This window comes from Crassostrea angulata, chromosome 8 (genome assembly GCF_025612915.1).
Source record: "Crassostrea angulata isolate pt1a10 chromosome 8, ASM2561291v2, whole genome shotgun sequence".
Taxonomy (NCBI): domain Eukaryota; kingdom Metazoa; phylum Mollusca; class Bivalvia; order Ostreida; family Ostreidae; genus Magallana; species Magallana angulata.
The window spans coordinates 20,963,583-20,979,889 of record NC_069118.1 but is presented as its reverse complement, the minus strand read 5'-3'; the positions used below and the strand labels follow the sequence as shown (position 1 = coordinate 20,979,889).

The 16,307-nt window shown below is 30.2% G+C and overlaps 1 pseudogene; it reads left to right on the top strand.

Moving 5' to 3' along the window:
• The first annotated feature begins 3,853 nt into the window (after positions 1-3,853).
• LOC128161797 (uncharacterized) lies at positions 3,854-11,233 on the top strand (annotated as a pseudogene).
• Positions 11,234-16,307: the final 5,074 nt, after the last annotated feature.

The window sequence follows — 16,307 nt, the reverse complement described above, 5'->3', positions numbered from 1 at the left end:
CCAATGCTTGTAAATCTTCCATAAAGAATGATTTTAAAAAGATATATTTCAAACAATGTTTAACAATTAAGAATTTACATAAAAATGTTGCACTAATATGCATTAGATATCACTTACATGTATTAAGTAAAAATGTTGACATTTAACTACTATAACATTGCAAACCAAACATATATTAAGAAAAAACAAGTTTTTTTCGATTAGTTCGATTATTTTATTGGAAGTTATCCTCTGGTTAATCAAAAATCGTAAATATCGCGAAGTTACAGTAACTATGAAATTGTGTTCTTAAACAATTCATTTTACTTAATCTACAATCAAAATATTGAGTAGACAACTTTTGCATGCATAGGGAGTGTTCAAGATTGGTTTTGAGATAATAAAAAAAAAATGAAATACCGGTCTATTAATTGTGACAATTTCTTTGAAAAACGTATTCTTAGATAAACAGCCAACGTCAATAACTCACCAAAAACGTAGTCAGCGTTCTAAAAATCATACCTAAAATCTTTTGTAAAGTAATTTATATTTAAATACAAACATGATTATTATCATAACAACAAGTTGTTCCAAAGGGTCGGAGAAGGTCGTATTGCTGGACGCGGATCGTCAGAACATACGAGATACGAATCGTCGATTATCAGTAGTGTCATTAAAGTATGGAAAGCGTTAAATATAATTTATCTAATTGCTAATTTACAAGTGTGGAGATTTCTCAACAAACGTAACAGTACGCACTTTTATACATAAGTGTATTTATTTAGGCTTATTATAGTGATTTCTCCCACTGTTCAGACATTAAAATATCTTTAAAGTTTTGCTTTTAAACTGTTACTACATGAAGGTTTGTGTTTCGTTAATTTATATCTTCTTTTAATTTTGTGAACATTTTCTATGACAACTCAAACACCCTTGTGTGAATATTCTATTATACACCTAATAAAAAGCCTATCACATGTTATTCAATTAAACAGCCTCGCATAACAATGCACTTCTAAAAAATCAATCTCTCCTTTCCTGAATTTCCTACTTATAAAATATTAGAAAAGGCACATGTTTAAATCCTGATAATTTCGGAAAGGAATTCAAATGATCGATCAAGTGCATACTGCAAAATTACATAATCACATTGTTTGTCGTGAATGCTTAAATAACTCTATACCAGGAAAAAAAAAGTAATATTTCCCTGATATTTAAACTTTTATAGACTGAAAGAGGTTTTTATTATTTTGCTATAGAAACAAGAAAGACCATTTCTAACAACACTTTTCGTAAAAAAAATTTCCTGTTGATCTAAATTGCAATGTAGTGTCTATAAATAATCCATTCGGTTAGTTGATTTTATTGTATTTCAGGAGGAACAATTAGATTTATAAATTTTTTTTACGTATCATACATTGATTACTTGTCAATAAACTATGTGAAATGAAATTAAACATTATTTTCAATGTTATTGAAACTAAGAATATCCAAGAAAAAAAGATAAAAACCGATGTGTTTAATTTCGTTAACTCCCTTTTGACACAAATATTTATCAAGTGTTAAAAATGATAACGCTTATCATGTTGATACATATTTAGTTGTTTGGTTTCATAAATTGTATTAAAACAGAGACCCGTTAACATTGAAAAATGTACAAGTGCTAAGATAACGTAGCTTCGAATCACTATATCCTCAAGTGATTTTATCACAATGTGCCTGTGACTCCGTGATATATTTTGTCGCGCTTTTTCACTCTTGAATTTACATTTGTTATCGTGTTTCCAGTTTTAGTAAAAAAAAAAACAAACTAAAATGAACTTTTTGAGGATATAAATGATAGAATATGACATTAGTTGTCATTTATTTTACATGCGATACTCATTTCACCAATCACTGATAAGAATATTAACACAAATGCATTGATTGAATAAAATGAACAAACATCCTTTCATGTTAATGTTTGGTTCTCTGGACACGTTTTTCTTATACATCCAGCTTTACTAGATATATTCAGTATAACTTCAATGAATTACCATTTTGTAGATCTCGTTGAGTTGTTTTAGAATCAAATTGAGATAATAGTTATTTACGAATAAATCAGAAATTACATTTAATAAAAAGTGAAGTCCGTATTTGATTTATGATATATTTTTATTTTGTAAAAATTGTTGTTAAAAGTGTAATATCGCATACTTCCTGGTTCCTAATTTCATACTTCAGAACAGCATATGCTGTAGGAGAGAGCTTAACAAGGTTTGTGTATTAGAGATTTTTCTTACAAGTGTATAATAATCTAATTTGTTAAACTATATGAGCGGTTTACTTTGAAGAAAAAATAATTGTATGTGTTTCTGTTTATTTTTTACGAAAGCCTGTAAATATACTTTATGTAACTAAAAATATCGCCTTTGCAAACGACGTTATAATGCGGAACAGGGCTTTATAACGCAGAAAAATTTCTCAAGATAAATGCAAGTTGACGAGCGATGCCATCAACTGTCGCGTGCACTCTGAATCAAAACTGCAAAAGAAAAGTTACGGACTACAGAGAGAGAGAGAGAGAGAGAGAGAGAGAGAGAGAATTAATTTTTAAGATGGTAAAATTCTTTAAATTCATAGCAGTTTTTGTATTTTTTCAGTTTAGATTGAACTTTATTGTTCGTCTCCATGTTTGACTAAGTGGGTTTCTTAAAATAAAAATACATATCTTTTACAGAAACTGCATACGTCCTTGATTTTGAGGTACAGATGTGTAACAAATGAGAATATTAATTTTTAGTTTAATATTGTTTTTATTTTCTCTGATTTATGCATTACTTCAGTCATTATGAATTTTTTACCGAAACCCACCGAATTTGCTTTGTCATGTTATTGCTTGACAAAGGTGAATTTCAGTTATAGTAATATTTTCTCTTAGTCTATATTGTTATTTATTACATTCTACTGAATTTCCCTATTACTGAATACGTGATGTTTATAAGGTGACAAACGGTATCCTTCAAGCCAAGCTCTGTCATTCGGTAACCTGTCCAAACCTTTCAGTTCTCATTCAATTGACTTATAGACGTATGTACATCGTAGGAAATTATGAGAAACAGGTTATTTTGAAACGTTACGTCTTTTTATGTATAATGAAACCAGCAATATAATGCACGTAATAATAAACATAATTTGTATTTTTTATGTTATTGTATGAATATGATTGTCCATTTTTTTCGGAGATCAAAACAAGCACATTTTTATAATGTCTTTCGTAAATAAAAATTTTAGTCTTCTGATTTCTTTTGTCGAAAAGACGTTGTTATTTAAAACAGTTTCAATGCAATTTAAAGGCGTGATCATATCTTTTTTTTATCGATGAATACACGTAAGAGGAAGTGATTTCCTTTAGATAAATTTCTTTTTTTAAATCCTATGTACAAAATCTTACTTATTTTTCCCCTAAGCTTGGCTTCCTTAAAGATTGTGTGGCTAAGAGCATGTATATTTTTTGTGTCTTTCCATAGATCGGTTAACCACATGTTCTTGGATTGCCCTCTTTTCACATGAGAAATTTGTGTTTAACGTGGTATCTTTTTGGTTCGGTACTAGTAATTGAGTCACGTTTCTGTCATGCCCTTCATTAAATCAATTTCTTTTGTCAAATTCTACGGACAAGATCTTGATTCTCTCTTTTTTCCGTACGCCTGGCATCCTCATAGCTTCCTAATTTACTTAGTAAACTACTAGTCGAGTATCACACATAGAGTTTTGAAGAAAAAAAATGTTGTGATGCGTCAAATGATTTTATTTCTACAATTTTGAATCTTGGTGAATTAAAGATTGTGTGAGTACATTTATGTTGTAAAGATAATATTATATCTATTATAGAATGTGTGGAGATTGTTTTCACTGGAAAATGCAACAATATTTTGGCATTCATCGCAAATTATCTTTTATATCTTTGATTTTGTCAGGTAATTTTTTTTATATTAAATATAAGTAGATTTGAGATAAATGGCAATTAAAATTATCTCTCTTTACTTGATATATCTAAAAAAGAAATGGGTACTGCAGATTGTATAACAAATTTTTCATTATGTTAACTCAGGATTCTTGATAATGAATCTTATTTAGAAAAATCAAAATCTTTCGTATTTTACAATGTAGTATTTTTTATTTCATAAAGAATAATATAATTTCAGTTTTGTGGAATAATGCATACAGTTGGTCATGGTTTGAAGCGACAGATCTGTGTCAGTCAAATGGAACAATCATTGGAACATTTAAATCAACTAACCATTTCTGGACCAAATACTATCGACGTCGCTCTCACTGGATTTCCACATTAGGTAATCACCATTGATGTTGAATTTAATAAGGTCTGTTTTCAATACATAAATTTTTAAAAGAAAAAATATCTTTGGACTTTGTTGTAGGATGCTCCTCTAACGATAGGTTGAGCAGTTATAAAACCTATGAAGTGCCTTCTTATCTAATAACTGCAGGACTTTGCCAAAAGCTTTGTATGCAACACTTTGGATCAAATAGAATATTTCTTTTTGCATATGGGGTATTTATCCTCTTATTTAAAATCATTACTTGTTGTAAAACAATCGATACACTCTTTTATCTGTTGGTATGGTTCAGACATGTTATGAACGTGTAATTTGTTTTAGAAACATAAATGTATCTGTCTAAAAGACAACCTTATGGATCTACACCTCCATTTTGACAATTTCAAATCTGACTGTATTGGAGACGTTGAATTAACAACGGACTGTGGGGATAAAGTCCTTGTTCTTTTATCGAGTACGATATAAATGAGTAAACTTTACAAAAAATTTTAAACACTTTATTATTCCTACTTCCGTTCTGTCCACAACGACTAAACAGACACAAATTCATCACTTTCTTCTCAAAAAAGTTTTTAACTACTTTATTCGTAGTCTGTCCAAAGATATCTATTTAGCACATTTGGACAATTTTAATTAAAATAATACACACACCAGTGAAAGAAGTGCAATTGAAATTGATTAAAAGGTAAGGTAAAATATTAAGGATATTTTTATCGACCAATTATCATTTTTGCACTTGGCACTTTTCCAAGAAACAGATTCCTTATGTAGAATAATAATGGGAAATATTTACATCTGTTCTCCATTAGAAATCACTCAGAATACCTCACAGAATTTTTCAACGTTACCATCAGGGTACTTTTATGTCTGTTGCATTGCTGCAAAATCCATGTGAACATTTCATTTTTAACCATGTATTGAAACATGAAAAACTAGAGGGAGCGTTTCAGAAAAAAAATCTTGGGATTTTTTGATACTACTGAATGAACATCATTTAAATTCTGAAGTATCTAATTTAGGAAAATGTGCTACATAAATGTGTCGGGACAGAGTATAGTGTATCATTTTTTATAAAAGCACCGATGATTGTGATTTCTATTATTTTCTATCTCACGTGTGTATTTGGTTTTTGACAGAACCAATTACTAAGCAGTTAAATGCTTTATCAAACTCAACTTGCATCGCTATAAGTTGTGATACTGAGGAAAAAAGATGATCTAATTGGGCGCAAAGATTGTAAGAAAGTGTGCATTGAATCAGGTAATAATATTGATCTCTAGACAATTAAATAAACAAGTGCCACATTTCTATTTTGTTTCTTTTAAAAATATTTATAGTATCCTTCAATTAATTTTCTTACAGATTGATTGTTCTTTTCAGAAAACAGACAACAAAATCCAAGGAATTGCACTGAAACAAGGATGACTTATCTTAAATCAGTATTGAACAAAAGTTGTTATGCTGCAAACTTTGAGAGTTCGAGAAAAACCTGGTTTATTTTAAAAAGACAAGTGTATCGGCGTTATGATCGAAGTAAATATTACTGAAAAGCAAGGAATGATATAATGTTTGATACATATCAAGTACTTTATTCAATACCGCAATTGTCACAACACAGCTGCGAATAATTATATGAATTGATATCTATGCAGGATATTGTGTTGCGTTCATATATAGTAATACAATAAAAAGTACTTCATTGAAATATCTCAACAACTCTTCCCAAAATTAATTTAACATAATGATATCAAATTCAAACGTAATTAAATAGATCATCTTACAAAACTGAAAATGTATTGAACATCATCCACTTTCATTTAACCTAGATCACAAAATACGCTGAACACTTAACAACGTAATGGTCTTATGGGGGAAAGCTTTAAACGAAATACAGAACAGACAACCCTATGATTATTTTTGGGTGGTGGTTGGGGCAGTCTCTTTTTATTTATACATGTATCAGAAGCAGCTGCATGTACTGCACATACATGCACTGTGATGTTTGTATTGGGAGAGTAGATTTTGGACAAAGTTTTGCAATTTCCAGTTAGAATTATTAATTTGTTTGTAAACATAAACTGTGTTGCTGTGATATCTGCAATATGCATTCAGGTTTTCTATAACCAGCCCTAATTTTTGCATTTTTGCTAAAAAGAACATATTTCTATAATTATATAATTCATACACAAAATTTAAAACTCTTTAATCTGTTTGCATGAGATAATTATGTTTCCTTTGTTGTTTCCTATTTTCGAGGTGAAAAATTTTTCGTTCCGCTAACACTTTTAATTAAATTGAATTGTGGGAGGATGAAATTTCAACATAATACATGTAAATACATAAGCTAACTGTTATAGTCATTCTTCTACTGATATCTTTGTATATCCTAAATGATAAACGTTATTCCAGAGGACATAAATCTTAGAGTTTGAAAAAAAGAACTTTTTTATTGACTGTCAACGATGTCTCATCAAATCATGTCGAAATATTGACTGCAACAACAAAATATGTGATATTGTGTGTAGAAATGTAAGTCTGTTCAGACGTAAGAAAGTTTATTCCTATTGATTCAGGTTCATTTTTTTAAAACATAAGACTGTATTGATTAAAAAAAGCATGGTCACGATTTTTTCTCAGAATTTTTTTCTTCCGTTTCTAATGTATACAATGTGTCAGTGAGGCATTTCTATTAGTAAACCAAAAAATAAGTGTCAGTCGCCGAGTCATAAGTGAGATAAAGGTCACAATTTTTGATTTGTGAAAAAAAACTCATGTCATATTCTTGTTTACATCTTGAATGTAAAAAACACTTTTCAGGTTAAGTCCTAAAATAAAATTGACAAACACTAGAATCTATTTATTTTAAAAACGAATTAGCAGATAGAAAAATCAGATTGAAAAAAGAACTTTCTTTGGTTTAATAAACCAATGTGAACAAAAACAACGAAAAACTCTTTGAAAACAATAAAATTAGAAAATCAAAATTTGACCTTATCACGCCCCTTTAATGCATCCACATGTACATGTAGCACATGTAGCACAGAAATACATTAAATCATTTTTGATAATCATTCATAAAGAAATGACACATAAACTCTACAAACACCAAACAAATGGGAGGAACTTTTTGTGAATGTTTTCATTAGAAAAATAATAAAAATCGTGTTTTTTCAATTACAAACTTTCGACCGGCTAAGAGGTTTTAGAATAAAGAATATTGAGATTCAAAATTTATTTCTACCTAAACGCTCTTAAAACAATTGCCAAGTCCACGTGCAGTTGCATTGTAGATTTTTATTTCTTTCTTACTATCCAAAAATAAAATTAGATCTGATGCGTTAACCACCAAGCCCCTTTAAAAATGCTGGCGATAAGAACAGACAGGCGAAAATGCTTTTTATAGTGTAAAGAAATGTACATGTATAAATAATTTCTACATTGTTTGTTCGACTTAACTGCTTGTGCGAAGAAAAGTGTCATTAAAATGAACCTTTTATCAACATTATAAAATTTGTGCAGGAATCCGATATTTAGTGGCCTGGTTCTTTTTTTAAAGGGGCAGATCAAAGCTGATTCGCCCTCTATGCCAACATCATGGACGCACACCACGGTTTGGAGTCCACAAGCTCGGAAAGAGAGAGACACTGTGAATCACACGTGGGCTACGAACGATGTGTCAATGACTGTGATGAAGAAACAAACGTTTTTGTTGAGGTCAAATGAAATTGCAAAAAAATTCTTGACATTTAATTTTGTTAAACAATACCGCGGAACAAAGGAAACCCGGTAATACTATATAACACGTCCATGTTAGGCAATGTGCCAGCTATTTTATTCCAGGCAAATACATTGTAAAAAGTAGACATTCAGCTAATCAATTAAATTGTAAAAATGTCTACTGCATTGGTCATTGCTGCTGTTGTTTTCGTCACTTGTGCTCGATAAAATTATACAGCGCTGTCAAGCTGATCCTACTTAGCCTAAGGAACCGGAATATGATTCTTTCATGACAAAACCAGCAGCAACAAAAAATTATTGACTAGAAATTTTATGATTTTTAAAATTTTCAAAGAACATGTCAGGAAATTAAATTGGTCAGTTATAAAAATCGCAATTCCTGTGCATCGTAAATTGCAAGTACATGTATCCTGAATTTTTGTCACTGTAATTCTACGGTGTGTCCACACGAATTTCCTGCTTAGAGTAACTGATCTGCTGCTAGCGACAAAGGCAGCCTTCATATACTTTCAGTGTCAATTTTATTATATTTTTTTTTTATTTACAAAGTTATTTTTACGGATTTTATTTTTATTTTTGTGTTTATGCTAATAGTCTTATTTCTTGATTTATCGCGGATTTGTGTCTACATTGCCCATATTGATTATCTTTCCTAAATTGCCCCTCCCCACCCCCTCCCCATCTATTCACACACAAGATAATACATTGTTTACCCTTTTAAGTGTTCAACTGCATTTTTAGCATGCAATCATTATTATACTACTTTCTATTTGTCCGTCGGCATGTTCATCTCTCTGTGTCCGTGTCTCTGCCTCTCTCTCTCTCTCTCTCTCTCTCTCTCTCTCTCTCTCTCTGTGACCAAAAAGCCAAAAGCTGCTATTTAATGAATCATTTAAAATACATGGTTTATAAGCGATCTTTTAATTGGTTTATTTATATTGAATTTCCATTTTAGCTTTAACCTAAATTATTATTTTTAGATGGATTTCTTTAGATTTAAACAGATATTCTCTCTTCAGTAACCGATTGTTTTCACGGCGTGTTTATCCCGGATTAAAATGTTTATGTAAAATGTATACAAAACAGGCACGTAGCATCGGGGGGGGGGGGGGGGGCATGGAGGGCCTGCCCCCCCCCCTTCCACACACACTTTTTCTGGCATCAACAATTGTTTTTTTAATTCACATATAAAAATTGAATTATCTTGTAGTTGCCCCCCCCCCCCCACTTTTTTGGGAGTATGTAAAAAATGGATATGAAAATAAGGAAATCAGGAGTGAAATTAAAGTGATTAGGATTTTGAAGATTTTGGAAAAGTCCAAATTTCCCTTTTTAATTTTTTTTTATTGCTTGTCAAGATTTTTTGGATGCGTCTGGCCCCCCCACTTTCTAAAACGATGCTTCGTGCCTGCAAACCATTGATTTGAAGCATAGGGCATGAAGGGATGATCTTTATTTAGAACAATACGGTGTCCCATATCTAGTATAATTGATAGTATAGAGATTGAATCTCGAATTTCAAATGAAATTTCTTGTGTTCTCGTACGTTCGTGTATCTCTACCAGTTCATCGCATTAAAAAGGGGGTTTTTGGTTGGAAGATGTAAAATCGTGTTTGAGTTATACATGTTCTGTATATTTACTTTTACCTATAAGAATAGCTCACATCAATTTCTCGGGAACTAGAACAATTCACTTGCAAAGTATGTAATTGCATGCTAGTTATGATCAACCAATAAAAGGTTTAAAAGATGTGTCTTTTCACTCTACGTATTATAAAATATTGATCACGTTTTTGTTTTAATAAGATGAAACAGTGAAAAACGTCGGAATAGTACTGTGTCCTTCCTTGTTTGTGCATTGATATAAGCAGGAGCATTCTGTTTTATCAGGTACGCAGATATCAAATTTTTATAAGGTACTTTTTATGATCAAAGGATTAGGTATTTATCAAACAATCTTGTTTGGCCTTGAAATTGTATTAATGATAAAAAAAATTTTACATTTAATGCCATCGGTTTTACTTTGATCAGAAACAAGAAAAAATATGACTCCAGCAATGTTGCAATTAATGATTTTTATGGCCTTTGATAATAGAATTGTCATAAAAAAAATTTAAGGGGTTTTCAATTAGAAAGCGATGACCGCATTCGCCAATCACAACACTTTTCAAGTATTCTAATCTTCGGTGAAAAAAACGTATTATTTATTGATGTTGGTCGACGCATGCGGTATTAATTTTTTAACGCTAATATACTAAGAAATGTTTTTTTTTTTTAGCGAATTAATTAGAAAAGGCGTAATACGTGTGAATGAATCTGTAAATGTATTTGTAAATTAGATTTGATTTTTACAAATTTTCTATTTATACAAATTTATGATTACGGAAAAGACATATAAAAAGATAGATGAAAAAAAAAAATTCTCATTTATACAATGTTATAAAAAAAAGATTTGATACATGTAATTTCGCATTCAAATTTTGATTTTTTTCTTCTGTTATAAATACTAATAGAAGAATCAATTCAAAAATTGAAACAAAGTCAACATTGTTTTATATGTGCTCGTTTTATTATATAAAATATTTATAGATAAACGTGATACATTATTCTTAATTCTTAGAATAAGGAAGAAATTCCTACTGAAAAGAGAACGTCCGAGCACATCCATATTGACTGAATTTTCATCGAAAAGAAATAAACAATCATCTCATGAAAATGATAATAAATCAGACAATTGATGAAATATTGGAAGTTCGCCAAAAGGGTGTCTGTCGATTTCGCAGACAACAGTAAATTAGAAGAGGAAACTAAGTATAACCAAGAAAACAAGGTACTGTACCATCATCTCAGAGAAAGCGTTCCGACAAATAATGTGAATGACAATACATATATGGTAGCTGGATACAAGACATCAAACGAAGACAACGTGTACTTTGGAAGGGTGGAGGATCCATACGATCATCTTAGAGGGACAGATCGTACAAGACAGGAAGACAATACCTACGACCATGCACCGATTGTAGGCGAGTCTGATTATTCCAGCTTTAACATTGATGTGGGTAGGAATACAGGTCAATCACATGTTGAAGAAAGCATATATGACCATTTAGAGGGCTGATAATGATAATTGACAGTTTTAAAATTCGGCTATAAACAATTGTCCATTTTTAACTCTTTTAAGACGCATTTCTTGTTATATAGAAGTCGATGTCATCAACCAGCAGATTCACATTCCTTAGACCAACTAGCACGATACTTGTACAGCTTAATTTAGCTTAATACTAGATGATTCAACAATATTGTTGACAACTTATATATACGATTCTGAATGAGGAATGATTAAATACGCAGGATTTACTAACAATAACGAAGGATACACGGACAAACAATACAAAGAAACAGAAAATATTCTGTTCACTAATATTGTTTTCACTCATTTGTACTTTCATGATTGTTTTACGTTTAAAATGGTTCATGTGTAAATTGAATATCTAAAATTGTTGACTATAATATATATTTTGTTTTTGTTGTAGGAATAAATGATAGGGTTTTTATGTTCAATAGCAATAATTCAACTAAGACTTTGAAAAAATTACCAATGAATAAAGAAAGAAGAAAAATAATTGTTAGCTCTTTTGAGTCATTTCAATTGTATAATTTATTGTTGGCCATGGTATGGATGTTAAGAAATAAATAATTAATTGGCATTTTTTTAACAAGACAAAAATGTACAAAATATTCATTACACCAATTTGATAAATATTCTGTGTTGCAATTGTTCCTAGAAATCATTAAGGTTATGTTGAAGCTTTAACAAGTTTGCTGCCAACTCAATTCATATATGTAAGCGAATATTTTCTTTACGACTATTATGATTTTCTCTAAGTTTATTGTGAAAAACATTTTCTTCATACGTTTTTAATTGAATGTACTGGATATATCTTAATAATTGGGATTTTTTCAAATCAGATCAAATAAATGACAATTGTAAGCTAACTACATACCATTTGAATATTAACACCTACCTTTAGAATTTGAATATCAACCTAACAATTAATAAAATGATTTTGATGTTTCATATTCTAAATACATTGTATTCTCTATTTATTCTTTGTTGTCTGCGCAAATTTTATGATAAATATTTTTCATATTGATGATTAAAACACTATTCATTGAATATATACTTTTTTTAATTTGCTTTCCTAAATACAAAGACAGACTACAGTAATACAATAATAGATGTCAGCGTTTATCACTCGAGTTTGGGCACATTAAAAAGCAGCTTTCGCTGATAGACATTTGACCTGAATATTTTTTAAAGAAGCGAACTCTTGTTTAATACAATGCCTATGATCAGATTTAATGTGGTGTTTTAGACAAAGCTTCTTTATACACATATACATTTTTTTTTTATCTTTTTGAACTTAAAATTTGGGTTTTTTAGTTGAAATATTTCATATGACTTTTGGAACATCAAGATATATTGATCAATTTTAAACAGTTTTATTATATAACGTCTTCAGCATTAAATTGGCCTAATGACTATAGGGTTCAGTGATGTAGGTTTCTATAAAGAGGTCTTCAAAGACAAAATATTTCTTATCAAATTCAGCTGATAACTTTTCAGACTCTCTATTAATACATTTGAATGGCTTTACGCATATTTTCAATCATACTCTTTAATTCGCGGTGTTTGAATTTTCTCTGCAATGCCAGAGGGAATCATTCTCAAAGATGTAAGATTTCAGTGGTATTTACAATCATGATTTACAATATTATGTATTTAACATCAAATGTTTTATCGTCCAACAAATACTTGTAATGATATAATTTTCAAGTTTACATTGCATAATTATGTAATAAAGTATTCCACATTAAGAACTGTTCTTCCTTGTTTCTAATCCTATAAATCTAACAATCTGAGTTACACAACTACGATAAGAGGAAAGAACAGGTGGCATGACAAGGCACATGTACAATACGGGGTTTTTTCTACAAACAATATGCGAATTGACTTTGATTTAACACTAATTAACCTTGATCTACTTCCGTAAGGTCCATTTCCGATAGTTTTTAAAAATGTTTGTTTTGTCTTATTTTCAATTGTAAAAAATGCGCGATTTCTTCCTGCTTGAATGTAGTCTCTCAAAATTGTTTCAATTTGCCGAACGTTTGAATTCCATTTTAATTTTATTATCAAATAACAATGCCGGGTACTTATTAAGTAAATATTTATAATCTTAAAAAAGTAAACTTCAAAGTAAAAATGTATATATAAAATATTCCTTCTGATTTTTAGTTCGAAATAATCGTACATGTGTAATTTCAAAAGTGGGTTTTTTGTTTTATAAAGAACTATTAAATCATATTGAATAATGTACATTTAAGTATGTATGTTGGCTTGCTCTTAATAAATCAGAATCAAAATTAAGTCAATTTGTAGTTATATATATATATTTACATTATCCAGTGTCTCAGTCTGTGATAACACTACGTATCGATTTTGTACTATATAACCCAAAATACAAATGACGCCAAAGTGAGGCGCCGGCGGGGTTAGCTTACCTATATTTAAAGTTTAATCGTACGATGGACTAAAATTATATTCTATGAGTAATAAGGAATCATTCTTTCAATATTATGAGGTGATAATTTCGGTCGGAGCGTGATCAAATCTATCATATCACGCCCCGACCTTATTCCTTATTCCTTATATACATTCATTTGAAACTCGCTATCGGCTAATAATGACATATTATGAAATATATTTTCTAAAACCGTTTTCATTATTGCCATTTATTATCAACGATAAAGCTTAAACGTGCAACGGGGAAAAAAATCGTTTTAGAGGTTTTTTTAATTTTAAATAAATATTAATAGTGATTGGAAAATACATACTGCAACGATTAAAAGTCCTGTGAACTGTAATTCCCACATACTTGCACCTTTTCCATGATATAATTATTGTACCGGATACGGAAACAATCTTAATAACTCGAATTCAACAAATTAACCTTGACGGAAGTGGAAATGTTTAAAGTTTGTCTGTATACGATTTATAAACTAAGGAGATGTCTAGCAAAACTCATGTTTTAAGGGTTTTAATCTTACACATTTTGTAAGCATTTTAAATGAAACCTTAAGTAGATAGAATTTTTCAGCAAGGAAGATGTTTCAGAATATAGTATCACATGTTAAGGATTTGTTTAAATTCAATGATAGCGATAACTACAGTAAAAACATCGTCAGTTTTGATACGATGAAGACATAAAAGATTTTATCTTCCAATAAACACCTCTTTCCGCTTTCCTGTTTGGCCTTCCTGCAGGCACTCGTGATATGTATGAGTATATATTTAAACTTATGACAATCAATCCAAAATATGGGGAAATGTTAAGAATGCAAACTTACACACGAAATTTCATAAAACCCTTTTATAATGGACATAATAATGATATAATTTACTTTTATTAAAACTAGTTAGATAGATATTTATTTTTAATTCGACGAAAATAAACGTTTTTAGAATGTTGATGTGTAAAGTGTAAGCCTATATGCAAGACATTTAGCTAGGTTCTAGATTTACAGAAATCTGCTCTCTTTCAAAGGCGCTTAATTAAATACAGAGCCAAAATATGTATTTTAGGTATTTCATTTGTAGGATTTATCATTAATATTAACTACTGTCCATCAGCAAATTGCTAATTTTCTGCGCCAAATTTGGCAATTGATAATGAGTTTAAATCAGGGGAAACAATGGAGAAGAACAGTGTATCGTTAGTTTTCATGCACACCGCAAGCTAAACTACGTTATCTGGAAAACAGAAATAATTCATTTCTATATATAGAAACAAACGGTAGATGTGTTCCATGCTTGAACACAAAATATCTCTGGATGACCGGAACTAGTCATCTTTTCTTCCATGGAGAATGTCAATGTCAGTTTAAAGTTTGGAACGATACACGAGCTATCATTTCACTTTGAAACAAATTGAAAAATATTCTTTGTATGAAATTTTTACCAGCCTCAATTTGACTAAACAAAATTTAATATCTTAAAGACATTATATTATATGCTATAATCATCACCAAAATAGATCAAAGGAATACAAATCAAACAGCCATGCGTGACGATGTACTTCTAAGTATTTAATATCTCCTTTGTTCATATCATATCTATGAGATAGCACATATTTAAATCCTGCTTAATTCGTACGGGAAATCAAATGGTCGATCAAGTACATACTGCAAAATTGCATAATCACCTTGTTTGTCATGGATGCTTAAATAACTCTATACAAGGAAGGAAAACAAATTGTTTCTTCATATTAAACCTTTTTAGACTGAAAGTGGTTTTTTCATTTTTATACAAAAACCAGAGAGGCCATCTCTAGCAAGACTCTTCGTAAAAATATGAATATCAACGCTTCAAAAGATTCATTAAGAAAAAGAATAACATGTTGAAGTCCTACAAAAATTACCTGTTCGTACTTAATCATGATATATACAAAAACGACATCGTTGATAATCCTGAATGTTCATGAGGAAAGCAAAAAAAGTCAACAGTTTCTTTCCTGAATATAAAAATTATTAATCCTTGTAACAATTGTTTTACTGCCTGTTACGACTAGATTAAGATAAAAAAGATTTATACTTTTTTCGTTGGGGCACCGAAAATTCATCGAAGAAAATAAACACCAACAGACGTTTCTTGAAGATTCTAATTGCAATGTACTGTCTATGAATAATAATTTAATGATTCCTCCGAATGCAAGACAACATTTTGATAATTTCAGGAGGAACAAGTAAATTTATAAATTTTGTTTCCGCATCCTATATTGATTAAATGTCAATTAAATAAAGGAAAATGAATTTGAACATTTTTTCAATGTTATTGCAACCGAAGAATATCCAAGAAAAAAGATTGAATCGATGAACATTCTGAGGGTATAAATGGTAGAATATGACATAAGGTGGCATTTATTTCACATGCAATACTCATTTAACTAATCGCCGATAAGGATATTGACACAAATACATAGATTGTTTGAATGGAATAAACATCCTTTCATTGTAATGTCTGGTTCTCTGGTCACGTGTTTTTATACATCCAGTTTTACTAGTTATATTCTTTTTTCTTAATGAATGATCATTTTGTTGTAAATTGGGATATCAAATCCCTGCATATCCCCTTCAAGATCTTGTTGTACATATAAGCTTATTCCTGATATCATTTGTAAACCTCCTTG